The following is a 15,221-nucleotide window of genomic DNA, read 5'->3' as shown; positions in this document are numbered from 1 at the left end:
ACAGTTTCAACACTAAGCTTTCTCACAACAGTGCCCATTCGTCATAAAACATGGTTTCCACCAAGTGGGCTTCTACTTGCTCGAAAAGAGACAGGTTTGCTGCAATCTGTATCATTTTGTCATGGAATCTCCCCTTCACGCACTAGTGGTATGTTGATGGGATAAAACAATGCTTATGCAACCATGGTCGTCCCAATAATACGTGGTATGAGACCTCTATCTTCACCACATAGAAGCGGGTCAAGGAGGCTGTGGGGCCTACTTTTAGCTAAAGCTGGATGTATTCAATCGTGTATTCTCCTTTTCCCCTAAATCTTGTTACCTCTATAGGGTACCCTTGAATCTTGTTTTCTAGTATCCCAGTTGCTTCCAATGTGCTGAGTGGGATGAGATTCACTGAAGTGCCTGTGTTTACTAGGGCTCGCTTGACGAGGATCTGATTTATGGATGCTACCAATAGAGTGGCCTTCTATGATCTGGGTAGCTCACCCCCATATCCTCATCGCTAAAAGTGATTTCTTTTTTGTCTTCTAGTAAGGCTCGATTGGGCTAAGCTTCTGCGGTAAGGCATTCAACTCCTACTCCCGAGGCAATGCTCACCAAGGTCTCCGTGGCCATTCTCCGTTCATTTGTCATGAACTCTAGCTGGTCAAATAGATTCTTGAACCGGGGACTCTTCTATTGGCAATGAAGGTCTCTCATCTTCCTCCTCACCTGGGTCAACGTAGATAACTACTGTCGCAACCCCTTTCCCCTTATGGTTAGGGAGTGGATTTCTCTGAACTTCTAGCTGTGTTAACGAGAGTCCCTTCTCTCATCCTATGGTGGACCAATCTACAGAGAGCCCAGTATTCTGCGGTGGCATGCTACACATAGTTGTGCAATTAGCAGAAACGCGAGTCCCTCCACTCCTCTTCAATGGGCTCCCTGGAAACCTAATTGGGCTTGAAGACCCTGTCTATAATCCATTTGTCTAGAAGTATGTCTAATTCCTTTAGTGTGCATGGTATGGGTAGAAGGCTCTTATACTCCCTTCCATCTGGCCTCCTTCTCTTTTCATTGGTGGACACCGTTATGGCTTGTGGTACGGAATTCTGCTCCCTTGGTTTCTCTAAGTTGGGTCTGACTGACTGAGCCATCTTTCTAGGTTTCTGCAGTAGTTGAGTGAACTAGGAAATCCCTAAATTTTTTAGTACTACTCGGTACTCCATGATCATGTTCCCCATACACATCTCCCTCAGTGTTCTTTCTTCGTAGTGGTTATAGCAGTCAAAGGCTATGTCTCTGAACCTCTTGATGTATTCCATGAGGTCCTCACCATTCCTCTGCTTGGTGCCTTGCAGGGTTGCAAGTATTACTGTTTCTTCTCCATGAAAGTATTTGCCGCAAAAGACATCCATCATGTCATACCATGTGGGGATGGATCCTGGCTTTAAGCCAGTATACCAAGTGCATGATCACACAAGGATTTTGAAAACTCTCACAGACACAAGTCCTTTTCTGCTATGTACGGACCCAAGGTGTCCATGAATTCACTCACATGCTCAATGGCGCTCCCCTTTCTACCATCATATTGAGAAAAGGTTGGGGGTTCATATCTGTTAGGGTAAGGCTTGCTGAGTAGTCTCATTGGATATGGTGGCCTCCTTGAATAAAACCTTTCCTTAGGCACCTTGGCCTTTTCTCGTTCCAATAATGCCGCTAAATTAGCCATCATGACAAAGTGCTATTCTACATTCTGAGGGCCACCACCCTTAGGGGTTTCTTCCTTGTCCGTTATATTCTCTAAGTCGTGTTGACTACCCTTCTCCTTGGTCTTATACTCCTTCAGATGGCGCATTTCCTCCATCAGCTGTCTCTGGGAATGTTGCACCAACTGCAGCACCTCAAAAAAAAAAAGTTAGCATTGTCTGTGGGGTTTCTTTGTTGTGGTTGTTGTTCAACCCCCGCTCCGTTGATGCCCTCCGCCTGGTTGGTCTGGAGCAGAGTGGCAGGCCGTGATTCTGCCAGCGAAGGCATCGCACTCATGTTTCGCCATGTCTTTGATCTCAAAAGTATGGCTCACGAAGGGATTGTCTATCCTTCCCTGTCTGTTTCCCAACTCCCTGTTAAAGTCACCAATTTAATGTGGGGGCCTTTCTGCGTTGATGGGCCTGGGCCCATCTACTACTCCAACGCCTATGAGTTAATGGGTAAGGGAGTCGAGACTGGCCTTTTGCAAGTTACTCCATGAGCCAGCTTGTGCGCAAGCCAGGTATGCCCAATGTTGAGACAACTTGGTGATGGTATGGCAAGCTAGACACGGTAGATATGGTCGAGATGGTATAACTGCCTTACGCTACAAAGAACACTTCCGCAGACTGACTCCTAGAATAAAATATGCTGAATGAAAAAGTTACAGTAGAATAGCCAATCCAAAAAAAAAAAAAAAATAGCTAATACTGCAAACAAGATAACTAGTATGGCAGAACGACTAATACAATACATAAAATAAAAATTTTAAAAAAAATGAGGTTACTACAGAATAACTAAGAGAAACTAATAAATACCGCAAACAAAATAACTAATACAGTAGAAAAAAAGTAAAAGATATCACAGCAAGATCAATATCAATGCTATAATACAAAGAGAAAGAATAATAATGAAGGTGTTGAGGAAGCTAAAGATTGCTTAGCAGAAATAGGTCCAAGATGGGAACCGAACCCCAATACGGATAACTCGTTACAACCTCCTATCGTTGAAGTTAACCGTGCTGGAGAAAAGGCCTAAATGGTTTTAGATTCTAATTTCACAGAGCTTCAAAGAGTAGGAATGTCATGAGGGAGAGAAACGATGGTCTATCGATGCATGCCCCTATTTCTACCATGTGTTCTCTCTTCCTTCTCTCTTTGTTTTTACCACTTAGTTTTCTTTTTAGTTCTCTGATTCTCAATTTCTCTCTTATTGCTTTTTCCTTGTGTTCTTCCTCTCTCTCTGTTGTTCCTTCCTAGCTACCTCTCATCCATTTTATACCTCTTAATTCTATGGGATTTTTCCCTTTTATCCCTAGGGCTTCACCAACAGTTTTTGGTTCCTTGTGGGCATCTCTCTAGGCTTGCCCACTAACTCATCGGTTGCCCGGCCATTACCTCTACTCAGATTGTGCTTGCTGCACCACTCTCCATTCCTGAAAAAAATTCCTTGTTTTGTTTCTTCCCCCTCCCCCATTTCTACCTTACCTTCAATGGATAAGGTCTAAAGGCTCTGACAACACTTACCCCTATGGCATGCATCAAATGGCCCCAGCCATACTTGCCTTTTTTGGGTGAAATGTCATCTCGGCAAAGCATTTCCCCCAAAAGAAACCTCAGCAAGAACCTCAAAATAGAAATCTTTTCTCCCCATTGCCAAACCACACCCTCTGAATCCCCTAACTAAAGGCCCATCTCTCTTGTATTGGCTGAATATAAATGGGTGGCGCCCTGACCTTTGTGTGCGTTCCACTACCCTCTGGTTTGTCTTCTTTTATTCCCACGCCATTCCTAATGTCCTTGCATTTTCTTATTCTGCTACGGGTATTAGGTTCGTGTCTATATTCCACAACATAGAGGAGGTGTGGGTTGGGCATTGTTGCCTCCCTTCGTTCCTCCATAGGCTAGGCATTGCTTGTGTAGAAGCTTCTACCCATCTAGCCCATTAGGCTTCTACTTTCTACCATTCCACTTCCTACCATGCCTATAGGCCTACTAGCTGTCATTCCTGCCATGTTGGCCCATTGGGTTTATTACTTTTATCCTTGAGCTTCCGCGGCCCATTCGCGTTGCCTTTACCTCTTATTGATCCCATGGGCTTGTTGGCTATTGTTCCTGCCACGTTGACCCATTGGGTTTATTATCTATTTCCTTGGGTTTCCTCAACGCATATTGTCTTTACCTCTTATTGATCCCATGGGCTTGTTGGCTACCATTCCTGCCACATTTACCCATTGGGTTTATTACCTCTTTCCTTGGGCTTCCTCGGCCCATTTACATTGTCTTTACCTCTTATTGATCCCATAGGCTTGTTGGCTACCATTCTTGCCACGTTGGCCTATTGGGTTTATTACCTCTTATTAATCTAATTTTCTCTCCTTTTCCTTATTATTGGGCTTCTTCTACCATTGGTTCTTTTGTCAAAAATGGGCCTCAACACTAAGAAAGAAAAACAATGAGAGAAAGATAGTCGACCACTAGTTTGGAAAGATCCAATCACCGGTCGTCAACTAGAGGCTGCAACGGACAACAACATTGACAAGGACAAAAGCTTTGACTAGCATCTAGAGACTTGTGGAAGCATATCATATGAGAGATTTAGTTATTCTTACACTACAATTTTCTTTTTAGTTGTTTCTTAGGGTTTCACCTAACAATGACAATAAGGTGTTGTTACTACTGTAGTCTTTTTTTTAAGCTTTGACCTAAATCATAAAACTGTCCACGGTTTTCAAACCTAAGTAGTTCAACCGTGGTTCAAATGGTTGTAGACATCGCATTTTGTACCCCTTACATCTCAAGCCCTTGTTCCCCAATGATGGTAAAACTCTAAAGCCCAAGGTTGGTTTAGGGGCCGATCAGACTTAATTTGAATTGAGGAAGGTTTTTGTGGAAAATATAACTCTTTTAAGAGCTAAATAAAACTATTTTTGAAAAAAAAGGCCAAGGAAACCCTAGGTCATGCATACGCAGACACACGTATGTGTATGCAGACACATGTATGCATACACATGCTCCAAATCCACATACGCAAGCTTCATACATGCGTACTTGTACATGGGAATGCGTACACATGCTAGGGTTCCAAAAACTATGAAAGGAAAGTTTTTTGCATTAAAGCTAAGGTTTGGAACGAATCTTACATCGTCTGAAAGCTGTTCCAAACCCTCATTTTCTCAATATAAAAAGCTATACATGGTACCTTCTCAAAATACATAGAAAATCCTAAGGGAAAACCTAAGATTCACTAGAAATAGTGAATCAAAGAGGGAGTTTTTTACAAAACATCCCCAAGTCAATTTTCTTTTGATTGTGACCTTTTCTGGACTTGATCTTCAAGTTTTGAAGTTTACTAATCATTTTTGTTTGATTGTGAATAGATTTGACTGAAGTGCACGGTCAAAATCAAGCTAAAAAGCTTTTTGTTTGAGGTATATATTCTAAACCCTTTTTTCCTTTCTTTTCTTGTTTTAATTCCTATTTTCTTTGCTTTTCTTGTTTTGATTATGTTATAATATGTCTGTTAGTTTATGTGTTCTCTGTTTTATATTTTAAAGCATGTTAGGTTGTTAGATTCTTTATTTTAAGTTTCTACTCTTTTTTTCTGCTTTGCTTTTCTGGGTTAGGGTTTTTGAGCGTGTATGCGTACACATGTTCTCTACATGCGTACGCATACTCAAAGTATGCATGCACATACAATTGGGCCGTGTACGCATGCCTTATGTATGCATACGCGTACTTAAGCCCAAAACCCTAATTCAACCTTTTCTGCTTCTGTTTCTTTATTTTGTTTGTGCAACATGCTTCTACCTTGCCTTGTTTTATGCTTCTCAATTCTCTGTTTCTCTATTTAAGTGTTTTTTTGTTCTTCACATGTTAAATTAGGGTTTCCTTTCAATTAAATCTTTGCTATGACATGAACATGCATTCATATGTCCATCCATTGATGTATAGGTGCTATGATGCAATGAGGTAAGGCATGCATTCACATGTACATGCATTGGATATGGTCTTGTTTAGGTTTGATGAACATGATGATAGTTAGATTAATGCACAATAGTTTTTAGGGCAAGTGGGAGATTGTTAGGATATGTGCCCTTTAAATCCTATTATATGATGCTATGTATGTATGACATTATGTTGTAATTAATAAAGTTGTTTTATTATTATCTAAAATAATGGTAACATGAATATTTGGACATTATCATATAGTTCATGAGATGCATAGTATGTGATTTAGTCACAGAAGATATAAGTCACAAGTTCTTTGTAAACTCATAATTTTAGTTCGTAGTTGATAATGAAATTCGACATTTCATCTACGAAAACTATAACATACCAACTAAGATAATTTGTTTTGATCATGGAAGTGGAGACTTCTAGTTAATATGTTGATATGTTTTAAGTGTTAAGACATATTAAACTGGACCGCTGTGAGATTTATTATTCTACTAATGACTGTCAAATGAATAATAAATCTCACGACTTCTATTTACATCAGACCCTAATCTTGAAAGAATAATGAACATGATCATGTAGTGTAGGTTGCTTTGATATATCAGGAGTGAGATCTAAAGTCATGACCAAAGCCTTAATATGTTAGGCAGCCACATTTAGTGTTGAAGGAACGTATATTCTCAAGATGGAATTTATAATCTCTTAACGGAGATATAAAATATTCCCTTAAGATAAGTTTAATGGATTTTGTTATTTAAAGTGTTAGGCCTAACCACTTTAGTAAGGAGTTACTAAAGTATATATTTATGAAATTGGATTTCATAAATTTATGATGAATAACTTAAAGGATTAAATTGGGTACTCAAGGATTAAGATGTAGTAATCTTTAAAGTGGCAGTCAACATACATGACTTTGTATTACAATGAATATTTTAATGAAGGGGTTGTATGTATAATAAAGTCTTTGGATATAACTTATTAATAAGGCCTAGAGTGCAATTATATTTATATAGTGGTATTTTAAATATAATTATTGATCATTTTGGACTTTTCAAGAGTTGACAGAAAAGCCTAAAACCCATTGGAGCTAGTGTCTTATTATTCCCTTTTGGTCACTCCATGCCACATACTAAAGCTCAATTAGAATGGCCCAAAAGGTTAGCCCAATTAGATAATCAGTTATAAGGAGAGAAACATAAAAAATTTTATAAGAGAATAAAATGGTGTGTATGTGAGTGTAAGCCACTCTCTTATTCTCCCTTGAACACATACATATAAACTGACTGAGAGACCACACTTCTTGGGCACAAGGGGAATTGGAGTGAAGATTAAAAGTGTTCCCAAGTACTTCTAATCTTTGGTTTTGAATTTCATTGCACCAAGGTACACTCTCTTATTCTTAAATTCTGAAATTTACGTAGTACATGTTATCAATTGTGAATGAAGTAGATCTGTTAATTTTCTACTGTGTATGTTTTGTATGAGATACAAACCATGTTTTTCCAACAGAATATGCTTGGTTGATGCCATGATGATACACTTGGATGTTTGGGATATGCTCGATATTAATTCCTTATTGATGTTGTAGTTTTGTAATGTGTTTTGCTACCCTTGGATATATATTGCTAGATGAATGGTAGAATTTTTATGCCATGAATTTGATGATAAGTATAAGTATGTTTGGATGATGCTTGGATGCAATCACATGTTTGCTTAATCTCACCATACCTATGCTAGGGTTTTGGATGAAAATATCATGTTGTATGCTTAGATGTGTGTGTGTGTGTGTGTGTGTGTGTGTGTGTTTAGAATGCAACGTTGAACATGTTTTTAATAAGATTAAGACGTAAGACACAATGAGTGGAAGCCGACCCATAGGTCGGGCGGTCATGAGTGCCTAACACCTTCCCAAACCGTACCTAAAATCCGAACCCATACTCTGGTAGTAAGATCAGTCCTTCCACGTAAGGGTACTATATACATGGTTCTTTGGCCATAAAACTAGGTGGCGACTCCAATATTCTTTTCTCCGCCTTGGTCCACTCGGCCGAGGCATACTCCCCATTGCACCCACAACGATTCATAGACTATTTTGCATTGTACAGTTTTTAGAGTTAAAAGAACCGTTTTGTTAAATAGTTCACAGTTAACCAAGTTGGACCGTACGGTTTGGTCTAGATTTCAAAACCATGATCTTTACTACACATAAGCATCCTTTGTGCCCGTTTGGATTCAGCGTTTTCCGCTGAATCCTGGGCTGCGTTTTGTGATTTTTTTTTTTTTTTCCAGCCGCACTATTTGACCAAGTCAACCGTGAACAGTGCACTCGTGCACTGTTCACGGACCCACAAATTCTACTTTTCAGCAACTTTTTCATTAAAAATGGGTCCCACAACACTATTCACACATTTAAAAATTATTTTGCTACAGTGTTTTTAGTTTCAGTTTTCAATTTTAGCAAAAATAAGCTCAATCCAAACGGACCCTTTATATAGGCTCTCAACCAAACTAGCTAGTACAATGTACAAGCATATGATTGCAACAATATCATATCTCAACAAAGCTTTCATTGTAAGTGAGTTCTAGTTAGCTCAATTGGTAGTCTCTAATGGTTGAATAAGAGATCTGGGGTTCAATCCCCACTCACATCAAAAAGTAATTGGTGTCTTGATCTGATGATAAAGAACGTAATTATTAGAATCTGACGTCATAAGTTGAAACTCTATAAACAAAAAACAAAAAAACAAAAACAAAGCTTTCATTGTAATAGCCTAATAGCAATGACTAGTATTAATCTTTGCGTTTATTGCCATGAAACTGTTATAGTAATAGAATATTATAATGAAGCATTTGTTGTAAAAGCCTACTAGCATTCACTTATAAGTAGGGGTGTCAATTTTTACCCAAATCTATTAACCACCCCATGACCCCCCTAATTTGGGTTAGTCTTGACCCAAATTAAACATTTGAGTTAAATGGGTATATAGCCCCATTGGAAAATTTAGTTAAATGAGTCTTAATGGATAAACTCACTGGGTACCCAATGTGTTAGCTTTTTACATTTAAAAACAAAAAACCAAAATTAAAACATAACATAACAAAATCAAAATCCTAACACAACATCCTGTCCTCCTCTCTTCCTTTCTCCTTTTTATTTTACTTCATGATTTTCTTAGGTTTTCTTCCTGTTTTCCCACCTTCCAAACACCGAGATCCTTTCTCCCTTTCTTCTTTTTCTTTTTCTTGTTTGCTTTTCTTAGGTGTTCCTCTCATTTTCCCACCTTCCAAACACTAAGATCCACTTTTGGGTATTTCTAATCTAGATCTCAATTTGTGTTTCATTTTGTTCATCCTTTGCTCTTGATTTATGTGTTTGAATCAATCTGTGGATTTTCTTTTTAAATTTGGAATTGAAAGAATTGCAAATAAGTCTATGGAAATGGGTCTTTCTATGGATGTTTGTTCCAACACTGGCACATTCTCCGGTGAATTTGCCACCAACTTCATCTCCTTCATCGCCTCCTTTGGCAAATCCCTCACCTCTGAATCTAAATCCAACACCAGAATCATCTTGGTGGGTAAGAGGCTATTCACTTGTAAAGCCATTTTCAACCCTCAATAAGCTTTAAAATATTACCTTGGTGGCTAATAGGTTCAGATCAAAGAGGAGGGAATGTCAACCCTAAACCCTAGCCATTTTCTTTCTCACTTTGCTTAACATCTTATTTGGTTCAAGAGAAAATGGAGGAAAATATAAGACAAGCAAGAGTTTTCAATCTCTTAAAATAATTGACTTTTTTCTATCTTCTAATAAAAAAATTAAAATAATTGACCTTTTTCTATCTTCTAATAAAAAAATTTTAAAAAAAAATTGACTTTTTTTTCCTAAAAAAAGTAGTCCTAAACTCCTAATTTTCTAATGGGTTAATTGGGCTGGTTGTCCAAATTAAATGGGTTAGGTGGGTATGTGAGAGACCGCACCCTCGACCCAAATCTTTCAAACCGAAGGGTTTTGGAATAACCCACATGAATGGGTGGAGTCATGTTGATGTCTCTCAAGAGTGGAAGTTCTACTAATGTTATCTACTCTCCTAAGTCAAAGGTTTTATAATGGAGTTGCCACTTATTTAATTGGAAAAATAAATAAATAAATAAAAATCTAAAATAATTAAAAAGTTCATATCTTTATTGATGAATTGAAATTGAATGTACATCTCTTGAAAATTACATGGCTTTAGTCTTAGATACAATCAAGAAAAGTACATTGCTTTAATTCCTAGTTATAATCTAGAAATTTAAAAGTATAAGGAAAAACATAATTTACTAACACTTGATCTTAGTTCGGAGGCTATGTTATAAGATTGGGAAGGTGTATATCACCCAACTTTCCCAGCGAAACTGGTCTTCTAGACTTTGGTGGTCAATAATCATATCACATCAATCAATAATTTATATTATCCAATAATTTGCAATTGCAAAGATTGAAACAAGCATTCAAGAGCATGTGAATATGTGTGTGTGATGTATGATAAACACTAATCTAGGAGCACATGAACATGTTAATTGAATTGAATTGAAAAACCCTAGAACATGCAAAAGGTAAAGACAACCTAGATCTAACATGCTAACAATCAAGAACATGTGAAGAATTTGAAAATAAAACATGCTTGAATTTAAATTACTAGGGCATAATTAAAGAGATGAGGTCTAAAAACCTTACCTGCATAGGGACCAAAGGCACGTTCCTACTACTAATGCACGCGCGCACGAGAGAGAGAGAGAGAGAAAGAGAGAGAGAGAGAGAGAGAAGAATTTTCAATTTTCTTTGAAATTCTAGGGTCTAGATCTAAAATTCGGAGTGTTTTCAACTGATACTAGAGAGGGATATTTATACTAGATGCTAGGTCAGGGATGAATCTCTAAGCAATGTGGGACTTAAGAAAATTAGACTTTTTGAGGGAAAAACATATGTCTCAAGGTCAAACTTAGTGGGGAGCAAGCCAGAGTAAAAAAGGAAGGAAATCTAGGAGATCTGGTCCAAGTGCAGATCAGCACTTGATCGAGATCTCGCCCGAATCTTAACCTTTCGATTCATTAGCTTCTGTTTTAGTTGTGATCTGATTCCTTCCAAATTTTGACTTTTTTTTTTATTTCCTACAAGAGAATAATCCAGACATGTAGACCAATTGCAAGATGCAGTTGATTCTCTTTTTCAATTATTGCCATGATGGTATTCAAATATAGATGTGAAGAAACACATTGTAGTGGATTTCTTTGTAAATGAATTTTTTCCTTCTTATGATGAGCAAGTAGCAGAGTAAGTGGAAGTCAAGATACTTATAATGGATTTCTTTGTAGTTTTTCAGCTTCCTTTAGATACTTTTTTTTTGCTAGAAGCTTCCTTTAGATACTTTACAACAAGAGACCTGTTTGTAGTGCATGAAACTGGGTTGTATATCATTTCACGTTATCGTTATTATGAGGTAAAAAAAACTATATTTAGCTCCAAGTGCAAGTAGGTGGTATGTTTTCTTTGGACCATCAATGGCATATACAAATAGAACTAATGAATTATTTATCCTTTCGTATATGAACTTGTGGAAAAAATGGTTTCATATAGCATTCAGATCAAGAGAGCAAAAATATTATAACACCCAAAATTTGCCCAATCAATGCAAAAAAAAAAAATTACATCAGTTTATGTATCACTTGTGCAAAATATGAAATTTAAAATTTCAAAATATTTTAAAATAAATGGCTGAGAGGGGGTTATATGTGATGTTTGTTCTACTGAATGACTTTCCAAGGCTAACTCAACTATATGGTCGTGTGCTAACTACTTCCTGGTATTGTAGTTTTCAAGCTATAACAAGTTTTGTCCATGTTTAAAGATTGTTTTGAGAAAATTCTGCAGATACATAATGCCTTTCATTTCTACATAAGTTTATAACTAATACAATCATCACATAATGTCCTGCTTTTTTTCCCCCTTTCCTTTGTTTTATTGCCCAATTTATTTTATTTAAGTTAACTCATTGCTTCTTTTTTTTCTCCTTAGAAAAATACAAAAGCATGTGCTTATAAAAACAAAGTTATTGACAATTGGAGGACATTGAGATCTTGTGTGGGAGGAATAGAGCTCCTAGAGTTGGTGCAAAATATATAGACGATGCAGTTGAAGCTATGATTGAGGAAGAAGAAAAGTGATGAATTCTCCTATTGCACAACAACACGTCAACATTTGGTATCAATAAGTTATGCAATTGAACCTTACCAAAGAAAAAAGAGTAGAAAATATCCACTTTGAAACAATTTTTTAGTTTGAGATTTTGAATGTCGTTAAAAAAAAAAAATTTTAAAAAAAACATATATTTTGTGTACTCTCTCTCTCTAAAATAGTTTAGTTGGCAAGAGTTGGCGAGACATTTTTTAAGTTGGCTATGATGGAAGATATTTAATCATTATATTGTCAATTGGTCTATCAATGGCTTCTTTGTTTTGAATTTTGTGTAAAAAACATATATTTTGGATATTTTATCGTCTTTGTTGAAATAAAACTTTTTAGCTGTTAAGAACTTTGAAACAATTTTTTTAGTTTGAGATTTTAAATGTTGAGAAAAAACTCATGCATTTGGGTTCTCTCTTTATGTTGATATAGAACATTTTAGTTGCCAATAGTTGGCAAAAAAAAAATTAGTTGGCTATAATGACAAATTTTTAGTCATCATCTTGTTAATTGGATTATCAATGGCTTTTTTATTAGCTCATGTATTTTATTGATTTTTAAATTCAAATCCAAATCCAAATTTAGGTATCCAAACAATAGAATTTCAAATCCGTCATTGTATAAAAAGACCCAAACAAGGAATTTAAAAATCAATGGATTTCAAATCAAGGCTTTTTAAATCCATTAATTTTAAAATCAACGAGTTTCAAATCAAGCAAATAGAGTGGTTGTATAAAATTTTTATTGTCATTTTGGTCTTGCAATTCATTGGCGGCTCTACTTGTATGTGAGGGTGGTTGTCAAAAAAAAAAATTATATATGCAAAAAAAATTTATATAAATAATTATTTTAAATTAATATGTTCTGGGACCACCCTGACTTGAAAATATTGTATAAATATACTTCAAAAAAATTATATTATTTACTAAATTAACCTATTTTGACCACCCTAATAAAAATGTTGAACACTTTCACTTGAGACTCATAAGAATTTAAGTTCAATAAATATAAGTGTAATGCTACATCCACAACATTTTCACAATAAATTTTATGTGATAAGCTATTATTAATTCTAATTTGGGTTCAATATTTTATGTGATGTTGGTACTGTCCAATGTGACAATGAAATCATCAAATGTGAGAAACAAAATAAGGAAACTACTGAATGTGATTAAAGTACAGTCATATGTGATGTTGGTACTGCACAATTTAAGGATGGTATTATCAAATGTGAGAAAAAAATATGAGTACAACCGAATGTGGCAAAAATATGGTCAAATGTGATATTAGTACTGCTCAATGTGACAATGAAACCAACAAATGTGAGAAAAAATAAGGGAACCACCAAATGTAACAAAAGTACAGTCACATGTGATGTTAGTAATGCCCGATGTGACAATGGAACTGTCAAATGTGAGGAAAAAATTCAAGTACCACCGAATGTGAGAAATCTACGATCAAATGTGATGTTGGTACTGTTTGATGGAACAATAGAACAATCAAATGTAAGAAAAAAAAATAAGGGAATCACCGTTGTGACAAAAGTACAGTCTCATGTAATATTGGAACTGCACAATGTGAGGATAAAACTATCAAATTTGAGAAAAAAAGTAAGGAAACCACCAAATGTGATAAAAGAACTGTCACATGTGATGTTAGAACTACACAATATGAGGATGGAATCGTCAAATGAGAGAAAAAAGTAAGAGAACCACCCAATGTGAGAAAAAACTGTCACATGTGATGTTGGAACTGCACAATGTGAGGATTGTATTGTCAAATGTGAGAAAAAAAGTAAGGAAACTACCAAATATGATAAAAGAACTGTCACATGTGATGTTGAAACTACACAATGTGAGGATAGAACTGTCAAGTGTGAGAAAAAAGTAAGGGAACCACCCAATATGACAAAAGAACTGTCATATCTGATGTTGGAACTGCACAATGTGAGAATGGAACGGTCAAATATGAGAAAAAAAAAGTAAGGGAACCACCAAATGTGAGAAAAAAACTGTCATATATGATGTTGGAACTCCACAATGTGAGGATGGAACTGTTAAATGTGAGAAAAAAATAAAAGAACCACCAAATGTGAGAAAAGAACTATCACATATGATGTTGGAACTGCAGAATGTGAGGATGAAACCGTCAAGTGTGAGAAAAAAGTAAGGGAACCACGCAATGTGACAAAAGAACTATCATATGTGATATTGGAACCGCACAATGTGAGGATGGAACAGTCAAATGTGAGAAAAAAAAGTAAGGGAACCACCAAATGTGAGAAAAAACTGTCACATGTAATGTTGGAACTGCACAATGTGAGGATGGAACCGTCAAATGTGAGAGAAAAGTAAGGGAACCACCAAATGTGAGAAAAGAACTGTCACATGTGATGTTGGAACTGCAAAATGTAATTATGAAACTGTCAAGTGTAAGAAAACAGTAAAGGAACCACCCAATGTGATAAAAGAATTGTCACATGTGATGTTGGAACTACACGATCTGAGGATGGAACCGTCAAATGTGAGAAAAAAAAAGTAAGGGAACCACAAAATGTGAGAAAAGAACTGTCATATGTGATGTTGGAACTGCACAATGTGAGGATAAAACCATGAAGTGTGAGGAAAAAAGTAAGGGAACCACTCAATGTGAGAAAAAACTACCACATGTGATGTTGGAACTGCACAATGTGAGGATTGCAGCGTCAAATGTGAGAAAAAAAAGTAAGGAAACTACCAAATATGAGAAAAGAACTGTCACATGTGATGTTGGAACTGCACAATGTGAGGATGGAACTGTCAAGTGTGAGAAAAAAGTAAGCGAACCACCCAATATAACAAAAGAACTGTCATATCTGATGTTGGAACCGCACAATGTGAAAATGGAACGGTCAAATATGAGAAAAAAAAAGTAAGGGAACCACCAAATGTGAGAAAAAAACTGTTATATGTGATGTTGGAACGCCACAATGTGAGAATGGAACTGTTAAATGTGAGAAAAAAGTAAAAGAACCACCAAATGTGAGAAAAGAACTATCACATATGATGTTGGAACTGCAGAATGTGAGGATGAAACCGTCAAGTGTGAGAAAAAAGTAAGGGAACCACGCAATGTGACAAAAGAACTATCATATGTGATATTGGAACCGCACAATGTGAGGATTGAACAGTCAAATGTGAGAAAAAAAGTAAGGGAACCACCAAATGTGAGAAAAAACTGTCACATGTGATGTTAGAACTGCACAATGTGAGGATGGAACCGTCAAATGTAAGAAAAAAGTAAGGAAACCACTAAATGTGAGAAAAGAA

Source organism: Quercus lobata, chromosome 1 (assembly GCF_001633185.2).
Source record: "Quercus lobata isolate SW786 chromosome 1, ValleyOak3.0 Primary Assembly, whole genome shotgun sequence".
NCBI lineage: Eukaryota > Viridiplantae > Streptophyta > Magnoliopsida > Fagales > Fagaceae > Quercus > Quercus lobata.
The sequence above is the reverse complement of the archived record's forward strand: the minus strand, read 5'-3'. Positions refer to the sequence as shown.